This window comes from Triticum urartu, chromosome 5A (assembly GCF_056163025.1).
Source record: "Triticum urartu cultivar PI428250 chromosome 5A, HENAU_Tu73, whole genome shotgun sequence".
Taxonomy (NCBI): Eukaryota; Viridiplantae; Streptophyta; class Magnoliopsida; order Poales; family Poaceae; genus Triticum; species Triticum urartu.
The window spans coordinates 196280573-196293499 of record NC_141877.1 but is presented as its reverse complement, the minus strand read 5'-3'; the positions used below and the strand labels follow the sequence as shown (position 1 = coordinate 196293499).

The 12927-nt window shown below is 40.9% G+C and overlaps 1 pseudogene; it reads left to right on the top strand.

The window, feature by feature from the left end:
* The first annotated feature begins 414 nt into the window (after positions 1-414).
* LOC147970780 (uncharacterized) lies at positions 415-11949 on the top strand (annotated as a pseudogene).
* The last annotated feature ends 978 nt before the right edge of the window (positions 11950-12927 follow it).

Genomic DNA, 12927 nt, shown 5'->3' with positions numbered 1-12927 from the left:
GCATGAATAATCGCATGCGACATAATTCTCCATCACCTATCCATTGCCTATGAGCTTTTCATATATTGTTCTTCGCTTATTTACTTTTCTGCTGCTACTGTTACAATCACTATAAAACCAAAAATATTAATTTTGCTGCCGTTACCACTACTATCATATTACTTTGCTACTAAATACTTTGCTGCATATATTAAGTTTCCAGGTGTGGTTGAATTGAATACTCAGCTGCTAATACTTGAGAATATTCTTTGGCTCCCCTTGTGTCAAATCAATAAATTTGGGTTGAATACTCTACCCCCGAAAATTGTTGTGATCCCCTATACTTGTGGGTTATCAAGACTATTTTCTGGTGCCGTTGCCGGGGAGCATAGCTCTACTCTTTGAGTCACTTGGGATTTATATCTTCTGCTCACTATGAGGAACTTGAAAGACAAAAGAACTAAGATTTTTTCCTCAACTACGAGGGGAGGTAAGGAACTGCCATCTAGCTCTGCACTTGATTCACCTTCTGTTTTGAGTAAGCTTGCGACACCTAAACCTGCTTCTGCTATTAATTCTGATATGTCGCATGTTATTGATGATACCACTTCTGCTTTGCATGATACTTATGATGAAACTACTTCTATGCTTGATACTACTGTGCCACTTGGTGAATTTCTTGATGAACAACTTGCTAGGGCGAGAGAGAATGAAATTATTGAAATTGATAATATTCATGAAAGTGATGATGAAGATTCTCCCCCTAGATATGAATTGCCTGTTGTGCCTGAGGGTTATGTTATGGATGAAGAAACTGCTAGAGACTTTCTTGCCTGCAATGATAGAAGTGATCTTAAGAAACTATTAGCTAAGCTGAAAGAAAAATCTCTAAATGCTAGAATGAAATATGATCCTGCTTACGCTACTTCAAATATCTTTATCCCTGATAAGGATTATGATTTCTTAGTTGATCCTAATATAATTACTTTGGTTGAATCTGATCCTTTCCATGGCTATGAATCTGAAACTGTTATGGCACATCTTACTAAATTAAATGATATAGCTACCCTGTTCACTAATGACGAGAAAACTCGCTACTACTATATCCTTAAATTATTTCCGTTCTCATTAAAGGGTGATGCTAAGATATGGTTTAATTCTCTTGATCCTGGTGGTGTGCGTAGTCCCCAGGATATGATTTACTACTTCTCTGCTAAATATTTCCCCGCTCATAAGAAACAAGCAGCTTTAAGGGAAATATATAATTTTGTGCAAATTGAAGAAGAGAGTCTCCCACAAGCTTGGGGGAGGCTTCTCCAATTACTTAATGCTTTGCCTGATCATCCTTTCAAGAAAAATGAAATACTTGATATCTTTTATAATGGACTAACCGATGCTTCCAGAGACCACCTGGATAGTTGTGCTGGTTGTGTTTTCAGGGAAAGAACAGTTGATCAAGCTGAAATTCTATTGAATAATATGTTGACCAATGAAAATAATTGGACACTTCCTGAACCAACTCCTAAGACAACTCCGAAGAAAAGGGGTATTCTATTTCTCAGTCCTGAAGATATGTAAGAGGCAAAGAAGTCTATGAAAGAAAAAGGTACAAAAGCTGAAGATGTTAAGAATTTACCTGCTGCTGAAGAAATACATGGTCTTAATTCATCACCTATTTAAGAAATACACGGCCTTGATAACCCGACACAGGTAGTAAAGGTAAACTCTCTCTATAGATATGATAAAGCTGAAATCCCTCCTGCTAAGTTTTCTATCCAATGTTTGGATGAATTTCATAACTTTATTGTTAAGCAAGAGGATTTTAATGCTTATTTGGGTAGACAACTGAAACCCAATGCTTATATGATTGAACACTTGGGTGATTATATGTCTAGAGTTAAAGGTGAACTTAAACTCATTAGTAAACATGCTTCTATGGTTACCACTCAAGTAGAACAAGTACTTAAAGCTCGGAATGATTTTCTCAATGAATTGAATAGTAAGAATAATGAATTTGCTGTTAGAGTTGCAACTAGAGGAGGTAAAGTGACTCGGAAACCTTTGTATCCTGAGGGCCACCCTAAGAGAATTGAGCAGGATTCTCAGAGAAATAACATTGATGCACCTAGTCCTTCTAAGAGGAAGAAAAAGAAAAATGATAGGACTTTACATGCTTCTAGTGAACTTGTTGTAGACACACCTGATAATCCTAATGATATTTCTATCTCTGATGCTGAAACACATTATGGTAATGAACATGAACCTAGTGATAATGTTAATGATGATGTTCATGTTGATACTCAACCTAGGAATGATAATGATGTAGAGATTGAACCTGCTATTGATCTTGATAACCCACAATCAAAGAATCAACGTTATGATAAGAGAGACTTTGTTGCTAGGAAGCACGGTAAAGAAAGAGAACCATGGGTTTAGAAATCCATGCCTTTTCCTCCTAAACCATCCAAGAAAAAGGATGATGAGGATTTTGAGCGCTTTGCTGAAATGATTAGACCTATCTTTTTGCGTATGTGCTTGACCGATATGCTTAAAATGAATCCTTATGCTAAGTATATGAAGGATATTGTTACAAATAAGAGAATGATATCGGAAGCTAAAATTTCCACCATGCTTGCTAATTATACTTTTAAGGGTGGAATACCAAAGAAATTTGATCCAGGAGTACCAACTATGCCATGCTCCATTAAAAGAAATTATGTTAAAACTGCTTTATGTGATCTTGGAGGCGGTGTTAGTGTTATGCCTCTCTCTTTATATCATAGACTTGATTTGAATAAGTTGACACCTACTGGAATATCTTTGCAAATGGCTGATAAATCAACTGCTATAGCTATTGGTATTTGTGAGGATGTGCGTGTTGTGGTTGCAAACGTTACTATTTTAACGGAATTTGTTTTTCTTGATATTCCCGAGGACAATAGTATGTCTATTATTCTTGGAAGACCCTTTTTGAATACTACAGGGGCTATTATTGATTGCACCAAAGGCACTGTCACTTACCATGTTAATGGTAATGAGCATACGGTACACTTTCCAAGGAAACAATCTCAAGTCCACAGTATCAATTCTATTGAAAAAATTTCAACAATCACTATTGGAGGTTTTGAATTCCCTCTTCCTACTGTCAAGAAGAAATATTATATTCTTATTGTTGGGGACATGCATATCTCCATTGAGGTAACATAGTGTTATTCAAAATTTCTTCGGTTCCATGTTATTCGGAATGAGTTTGTTAACAAGACTTGATCAACCTTGTTAGTGGATTCCTTTTGAAGAACATGAGATGGGTGAATTTAGAAACACAACTCTCTGTACCCTTTTTTACTTTCTGTTATTTATATTAAATAAAGAAAAAATAGTATTTTTCTGTCTGTTTTCTGAATTATCAATAAAAAATAGCCCAAAATAGAAGTTCTCCAAATGCCCAGAAATTTGAATATGATTTTTCTAGAATATTTGAAAATATCTAGCACTGAGAACACATCAGGGGGAGCCAGCACCTGGCCACGAGGGTCCATGGCGCGCCCCCCTGCCTCGTGGGCCCTTGGTGGCCCCCTCCATTTATTCCAGCCACCACAAACTCCTTCCTCACAAAAAAATAACCAACCAGCTCAAGCATGAGTTCCAGCTCATCTTGCTGCCATTTTCGATCTCCTAGCTCAAAGCTCCATTCACAAAAGTGCTTTGGGGGATTGTTCTTTGGTATGTGACTCCTCCAATGGTCCAATTAGTTTTTTATTCTAGTGCTTTATTCATTGCAAAATTTTGCGGCCTAGGTGACCCTGTTCTTGAGCTTGCATGTCAAATTTATATGGTCCCAAGTAGTTCTAATGCATGATACAGTCTCTAGGCACTTGTGGGAGTAGTTGCTATCAATTTTGTTGAGTTTGGTTCAATTTTATATTGAGTTGCTAAAATTTTCAAAAAAAGATGAAGAGATTTTTGAGGGGATCATCGAGCCGAAGCTCGAAGGATAAACAAAGTGAAGAGAACAAGAAGCTCAAGTATAATCTCCCTCATACTGCGGAGGTTCGGCCGTGTGAATGGCCTTGTGATGATTTCTTGAGAGAACCCGGGATTCATGAAGATATTTATTATTTGGCTGAGAATGCAGGCCTCACCGCCTTCCTCCACGACCAACGCGAACAGTATCTCTTACTCACCAATATCTTTGTGCAAAACTTTCATTTCCATGCTAGGAGCTCACCACCTTTGGTGGAATTTTATTTATATGATGAGCATAAGGAGATGTCACTTCATGATTTTTGTCGGGTTTGTTTCATACCTTTTGAGGGAAGCATAGAGGAACCACATCGTGATGATGTGGAGGGAATTATTGATATGATTGCTGTAGGGGAAACGAGGAAAGTTTCCGATGCAAGAATCACTAGCATACATTTTCCTGTTCTACGTTACTTATCAACATTTGCTAGTAGATGCTTAATTGGTCAGGGGAACTGTGGGAACCTTTGTCATCCTGATATTGTTATTTTGTGCCATGCCTTGTTTCAAGATACTACCTTCAGTTTAGGCGCTATTGTTGCTAAGCGGTTAAACCTGAACCGTACTAAGGGCCCCGTCCTCGGAGGCATCTTTGCCTCGCGCCTAGCTGCACACTTTAACATACCCATCAGGCATTATGAGAAAGAGGAAAAGTTGATGCCTAATATCTTTCTAGATTATAAGAGCATGGTAGCACATGATTTTATTGTTAAGAATAAGAAGAAGTTGCTTAACTATAGACTGATTTTTGGTAAGAATAACTTTGAGACTATTACCTTGCCCACTCCCTCTCTGTTTAACATATTTTCAGGAAAGTACCTTGTTTTACCGGAGGACGTTTATGCGTACTGGAGTGTGACACTAGCTCCAGAGCCTGAGACGGAACCACCCGAGGACCCTTATCGATAATCAGTTTATCAGTGGAATCTAGAGGAGATTGCCAACCAGTGGTACCCAGAGGACACTCCCCCTTACACCGGAGAGGGCTACTTTGATCCATGGGCATAGACCAACTTAGGCCAAAATCCTAAGCTTGGGGGAGTACGTATTTCTCACCGACATTACATTCATGTTAACACACTCATGCTAGTTGTCGGTGCTCATACTTTTTCACCGTATCATCCATGATAGTTTATTTCCTTTTTAGCTTTCTTCTTGTGTGCCTTAATAAACCTTAATAAAAATAAAAAAATTAGTTGTAGCTTTTAGTTGGTTTACTTTCCATGCCTATAGTAGTAGTAATTAAAAAGAAAACCCAAAAAGATTTCTCGTTCTTCATTTGCTTGTTGGGAGCTTTCCCGTGTAAATAGTTTTGTTTCTTTTCTTTGGGGGTCGAGAGGAGAAGACCATAATGAAAATGTTGAGTGGCTCTCATATGCATTATTGTTGATCTAACAAAGAGCCCATATTACCTTGTTTTCTCTCTTGAATTGAATGCTTGCAGATTCCATCTTAGTCCAATGCACGCACATTATTATTATTATTATTATTATTATTATCAACATCATTTGGTCGTGCAAGTGAAAGGCAATAATGATGATTATATGATGAACTGATTGAGATGAGAAAAGCTGGTATGAACTCGGCTTCTCTTGCTTTCTGTAAATATGATTAGTTCATCGTTCTTGATTCAGCCTGTTATGAAAGAAACATATTTGCAATGACAATTAGAGATTGTAGTTTCTTATGCCATGCTTAATTACCTAGGAGTTTATAATGGTTTACCTTGTGTGCCAACATGCTATTAAAATGGTTGTGATGTGGTATGATAGGGTGGTATCCTCCTTTGAACGATTCGAGTGGCTTGACTTGGTACATGTTCACGCATGTAGTTGAAACAAAATCAACATAGCCTCTATGATATTTATGTTCATGGTGAATTATATCCTACTCATTCTTGCATTCGCTGTTGATTAATTTTAATGCATGTTCATGACTATTGTCGCTCTCTAGCTGGTCACTTCCTAGTCTTTTCTAGCCTTCACTTGTACTAATCGGGAATACTGCTTGTGCATTCAACTCCATAAACCCCAAAGTTGTTCCATATGAATCCACCATACCTACCTATATACGGTATCTACCTGCCGTTCCAAGTAAATTTGTATGTGCCAAACTATAAACCTTCAAATAAACATTCTGTTTTGTATGCTCGAATAGCTCATGTATCAACTAGGGTTGTCTGTATCCTCCATGCTAGGCAGGTTATTCTCAAGAGGAGTGGACTCCGCTCCTCACTCATGAGAAAATGGCTGGTCACAGTGATGCCCAGTCCCATGCTTTAAGAAAATCAAATCAAAATAATTGCAAACAAAACTCCCCCAGGATTGTTGTTAGTTGGAGGCACCCGTTGTTTCGGGCAAGCCATGGATTAATGCTTGTCGGTGGAGGGGGAGTATAAATTTAACATTCTGTTTGGGAACCGCCTATAATGTGTGTAGCATGGAAGATATCAAGATCTCTCGGTTGTTATGTTGACAATGAAAGTATACCACTCAAAATATATTCATATCTATTTCAAAAGCGAGCTCTGGCACCACTAGAAATCCCTGCATCCCTATGCGAAGGGCCTATATATTTACTTTTATGTTGAGTCATCATCCTCTTATTAAAAAGCACCGGTTGGAGAGCACCCCTGTCATTTGCATCCATTACTGTTAGTTTACATTGAGTATGATTTGACTGGATCTCTTTTACCATGAATTACAATGTCTAGTCAATCATTGATTTTTAAAGGTGCTCTGCATTTATGTTTTGCGGTTTCACAAAGGGCTAACGAGATACCATCTTTATATCATATTATGATTGTTTTGAGAAAGTGTTGTCATCCGAGATTTACTATTATTGCTCGCTAGTTGATTATGCCATTGATATGAGTAAACCTGAGACCTAAATGTTATTGCGAATGTGGTTAGTTCATAATCTTTGCTGAAAACTTGAATGCTGGCTTTACATATTTACAACAACAAGAGCAAACAGAGTTTGTAAAATTTTTTCTTTATCACTTTCAGTTTATCAACTGAATTGCTTGAGGACAGGCAAAGGTTTAAGCTTGGGGGAGTTGATATATCTCCGTCGTATCTACTTTTCCAAACACTTTTGCCCTTGTTTTGGATTCTAACTTGCATGATTTGAATGGAACTAACCCGGAGTGATGCTATTTTCAGCAAAATTTCCATGGTGTTATTTTTTTGCAGAAATAAAAGTTCTCGGAATGACCCGAAAATCAACGGAGATTATTTTCGGAATTAATAAAAATACTGGCGAAAGAATCAAGATCAGGGGGCCCACACCCTGTCCATGAGGGTGGGGGGCGCGCCCCCTGCCTCGTGGGCCCCCTGGTGCTCCACCGACCTCAACTCCAACTCTATATATTCACGTTCGAGGAGAAAAAAAATCAAAGAGAAGGATTCATCGTGTTTTACGATATGGAGCCGCCGCGAAGCCCTAATCTCTCTCGGGAGGGCTGATCTGGAGGCTGTTCGGGGCTCCGGAGAGGGGAATCTGTCGCCATGGTCATCATCAACCTTCCTCCATCACCAATTCCATGATGCTCACCACCGTGCGTGAGTAATTCCATCGTAGGCTTGCTGGACGGTGATGGGTTGGATGAGATTTATCATGTAATCGAGTTAGTTTTGTTAGGGTTTGATCCCCAGTATCCACTATGTTCTGAGATGGATGTTGCTATGAATTTGCTATGCTTAATGCTTGTCACTAGGGCCCGAGTGCCATGCTTTCAAATCTGAACCTATTATGTTCTCATGAATATATGTGAGTTCTTGATCCTATCTTGCAAGTCTATAGTCACCTACTATGTGTTATGATCCGGCAACCCCGAAGTGACAATAATCGGGACCACTCCCGGTGATGACCGTAGTTTGAGGAGTTCGTGTATTCACTATGTGTTAATGCATTGGTCTGGTACTCTATTAAAAGGAGGCCTTAATATCCCTTAGTTTCCAATAGGACCCCGCTGCCACGGGAGGGTAGGACAAAAGATGTCATGCAAGTTCTTTTCCATAAGCACGTATGACTATATTCGGAATACATGCCTACATTACATTTATGAATTGGAGCTAGTTCTGTGTCACCCTATGTTATAACTTTTGCATGAATAATCGCATCCGACATAATTCTCCATCATTGATCCATTGCCTACGAGATTTTCAAATATTGTTCTTCGGTTGTTTACTTTTCCGCTTCTACTGTTACAATCACTATAAAACCAAAAATATTACCTTTGCTACCGTTACCACTACTATCATATTACTTTGCTACTAAATACTTTGATGCAGATATTAAGTTTCCAGGTGTGGTTGAATTGACAACTCAGCTGCTAATACTCGAGAATATTCTCTAGCTCCCCTTGTGTCGAATCAATAAATTTGGGTTGAATGCTCTACCCTCGAAAACCGTTGCGATCCCCTATACTTGTGGGTTATCATTTATCATATCCCTTTCCTCGTTTCATATGCTTTCTCATGTTGGAAGGTCTTATCCAAGCATCTCTTGATCATTAACCTGGTGATACTTGTATCCATAGTGCTGAAGGCATCTCAGAAGATTCATCATCCGCTCATTTCATTTTGTGGTTGTTATCTCATTCTAGCGATTTAATTCAACCGGTGTAGCCTCTCTTTATAAATCGTCATAACGATGTTTCTTTTGAGTGGGCCCTTAACCCACATGTTTTTTCCCAGGATCTTATTTGACTCTTCTAATTTTCCTGGAGTTATTCTCAAATTATTTTCGAAGGTTGACGTAAGAACGAATTTCATCAGTCAGATGCTTTTCCTAGATCGATTTCAAATTGTTTCTCATTATTAGCTCAACCTCTTCGCTTTGCATTCTCCCGGAGAATCTCAACAATTTTTGTGGTGTTCCTCATCATCATTCTCAACATTTGAAGACCGAATAAGAGTTTCCTCTAAATCTTGTCCGTTCTCTCGGAGATTTGTGATGCTAGTGTGTTGTTATCCTCTCAAATTGTGTCCAATCGTGCGATTCTTTTCTTACCCATCCGGAGTATTTCAGGAATTGTTTTTTCATTTCGATTATCTGGAGGACTTCATTTCAGAAGATTTATTCGTTCGCAACATTCATCTCTCATTCCCCAATTCTACTGGTGCTTCGTTCAAGCATTCTCAAGTCAGCTTGTCATCTCTTCGTTCTCTTGTGTCTAAATCCCCTCAAGTATCTTTATTCGTTTTATAATAATTCCTGGTGAATTGATCCTTTGCTACATTCATTTTCAATTCTTCCCGGCGATTCGTTCTCTTCTCTTCAATCATTTTCAATTCTTATGGTGGTTTGTTCAAGATTCTTCTTACTATGTTCTCATATTAATTTATTCGTTGTTTCAATCCTACCGGTGGTTCATTGAAGACCGTCCCAAGTTTGGCTATATCTCTTCAATCTTTTCAAGGAGAATAAGTAGTATGCCAAATCCTTTGCTTTTCATCAATTTAAATTGATGAAGGATATGCATAACATAATTCTTATTCTTGTTTCCTTCAAGTGTTTACTCCCTTCTTTTGGAGTTCATTTGTGATATAAATTTGTCGGTGCTAAGTTGTTCATCTTTTGTTTCCGGAGTTCCAAGCTCTCTCAGTTAACTCACCGCGAAGCTCCATCTAAATCATTGCAAGGCTTCACCTTATTGTTTTCAAGCTCCTTTTCTTTGCGACCATCTTTTTATCTATCCAGAGTTCTTCGAGAGTTTCTACATGGTGGTTCGTCAAAGATTTAATCCATTCTTGAAGTGTTCTTCAAGATTCTTGTTGGAGCTCAAGTATTCTTCATCTTGCATTCCAAAGTGAAATTCTTTTACATATCTTTTAAGGTGGTGTCATGTCATTCTTGATAATTTCCCTTCGTGTTTCATGAGTCACAAGTTTTCAAGAGTGACATATTTTAAACCCATCAATCTCTTCGTTGGTGTTATCTTGGTATAGATTTCACTTATAGCCTTCCCTAAGGAATGTTGCTATTTATGGTGTTTATCAATGATCCAAGTTTCCTCCTATTCTCGTGGTGAAAGAAGTTTTTCCATCTCTTTGTTCATCTTGGCTAATCAATCTTTTGGTAGTGGCTGGTTGTCACCTCATAATTTTGAGATTTCTCCATAAGCCCACGAGGATCATATCCTTTCGTATTGATCTTCCAACAACTCTGTTCAATCCTTCTTTTTAAGGATGCTCTCTTAAATTCATTTCAGGTAGAACATGTTGTTTTCTTTGTCGCTCTTTTGATTCCATTCTTACATTTGTTTCGGAGGCTTTATGATGTTGCTCTCTTCGACCCACCACTCGTTCTGCCAAAATCATGTTCTTTTCCTTGCTTATCCTTTTAACCAGAGTGTTGTGTCCTCTGCTCAAGTTCTTTTCATCTTATCAAGTCGTGCAACTCTTTTCAACCAGAGTGTTGTCCGAATATGTTCTTCCTTGTTCCTTGTTTATCTCGTTTCAACTAGAGTGATGTCCGAATTTGTCCTTTGTGCACGTCATTCATAGCTTTGCTACCTCCAAGGTTCATAGGGTGTTCCTTGTTTCTATTTTCTACCGGAGTGCTATCAATATTGTCCATCTCCATTGTATTCTTTCTTTCAATTTGTTCAACTTCCCAAGGCTCGTTGTTTCACTCGTTTGTCAAACAAGCAACTTTGTTTTACCTCTTCCTCTTCCGTTTCTCCCCGGTGCCATCCTTAGATCTTGGGTCGAGATCTCTTGTAAGTGGAGGAGACTTGTGACGCCCCAAGACCGGCGCTCCAGATGCCTTCCATGGATTCTGAGTTTCGTCGTGTGATTTTTTTGCTTGTTGCATTCATCATGTCATCACTCGCATTGCATCATGTCATCATGCAACGCATTTTAAAATATCAACTAAATAAATTGCATGGATCTTTGATTCATTTAAATCAAGGGAATTCACATGGTGATTTCTCTTTAAAACATATTCAAAGTCTCCTACTATTATTAGGGAGCTATAATAACTTTTCCATTAATTTGGAATTAACCATAACACACTTGCAAAATATTCCATGCCTTTGTTATCTCAATTCTTGGTCTCCAACTTTGCCCATAAATTCTTTCATCACTTTCCGGAGCTCCGCCAAAAATCTCACCATTTTTGGACCTTCCTTTTACCAAGTCCTAGTTCAAACCCATTTGAATTAAATTAAAATGAGTTTGAATTCATATCTTTCGATCTTTCCACTTCTAATTTTCTTGGACCATGCACAAGTTTGTGAGTCCAGGAAAATTAACCCCATGCCCAAGTTCTTTCCCTAACCCTCTCTTTCTTTTCTTCTCTTTATTTCTTTTCTGCTGAAGAATAAAAGAAGAGATTAAAAGAGTGAGAGGCAGAGAACAGCCCATCTAGGCCTCTCCGCAGCCCATCCGCGGCCTCCCTAGGGCCCAACCACCCCCATCTAAACACTAGCCCGCACCCTGCTCTCCTCCCTTGTGCCACCACTCCCTCCTCTCCATCTCTCGCTCTCCCTCGCTCGTGCCACCACCTGCAGTGAAAGAGAGAGGAGCGAGACCCCTCAAGCCAACCACCACGCGGCCCCGCGAGCTCGCCTGCCCGCATGGCCACGGTGCCACCGGCCTCCATGGCTCGCCGCGCCCTGCACCCTTCTGCACATGCTGCTCCGCCCTGAGCTGCGTTGCGACCAACTCCGGCGGCCCGGTCGCCTCCGTGCACAAGCGCCGCGCGCCCAACCTCCTACTCACGCCTGCATCTCTCCGTCGTCAGCCACCTCAAGCTCGCCACCGTGCCAGGACCTCCTCACCCGCCTCCTCCTCGTCTACCCGGCGCCACCACCTCATCAGCTCCGTCGCCAGGGCAGGAGCCCCTCAATTTGTCCCCTTCGGCCCCGACAACGGCGAGCGCCGCCCCGTCGATTCTCCTTCGAGCGATGCCGCCCCTCTACTTCCTCATTCCTAGGCCCGCACACCGTCCATCCTCGGCCCTGCCTCTGCTTAGCACAGCTGCCCTTCCGCCATCGTCGAGCGCGCCATGGACTAGAGCTCCGGCAACCTGCGTCCTGCACCCTCGGTCGCCTCTCTACTGCTGCTGTTTCTGTCAACCATCATCCTTCAGTGCTTCTGCGCGACCCATCTCTAGCACCATGTCTGGCCGCCGGCCCGCATCGTTCACCCGTTGGAATGGCCACCCATTGTCGCTGTTCTGTTCACCATGACCCCTATGCGGAACACCGAGAGACCAAGTTAACGATGGGGCTTCTCCAAACCCGTGGCGTGAGCGGCTTCGAACCCCGACCACTACCGTTGACGGGTACCTCTACTCCGACCTCATGGAATCATCAAGACCGGCAATAGCACAGACGCCCAAAGGACTACAAGTTGTTGCGCCAAGTACCACTAATATCGACCCCGTGGACGTCAAGTTCGACCATGACTCGTGTACGACTACGCGGGATTCCCCGGATGCCAAATTCAAAGATGCGTCAAGTTCCTCGCCATGACCCTGAACATCCACGTATTGTGTACGACTACCGTCACCGTGGATTCAACAAGGCCGCGAGTACCACTACTTCCCTCGACGAACTTGATCCGTTCTGAAAATGCACCCTTGGAAGGTATAACCACTAGAACGACGCCCGTGAACAAATGCATGTGTTGTATGAGATGCTCGTGTTTGCACCGTGTCCGAGTTGTCATTGGACGTTCCTCCCCATTTCCGAGCCATCGACACGTCAGAACCCGGTAATCGGGAGAACCCCACCATCCTTGCATGACACGCTCCCGTCACTCTTCCTTTTGCACCGGTATCTCCATGAGCTGCCGGAACCGATATGTTGCCGTGGCATCATTTTGATATTCGTTGCCGTGGCACCCTTGCTTTCCGCCATGATGACAAATGCTTCATAATATGCTCATGTCAACATTTTCATAAAAATTG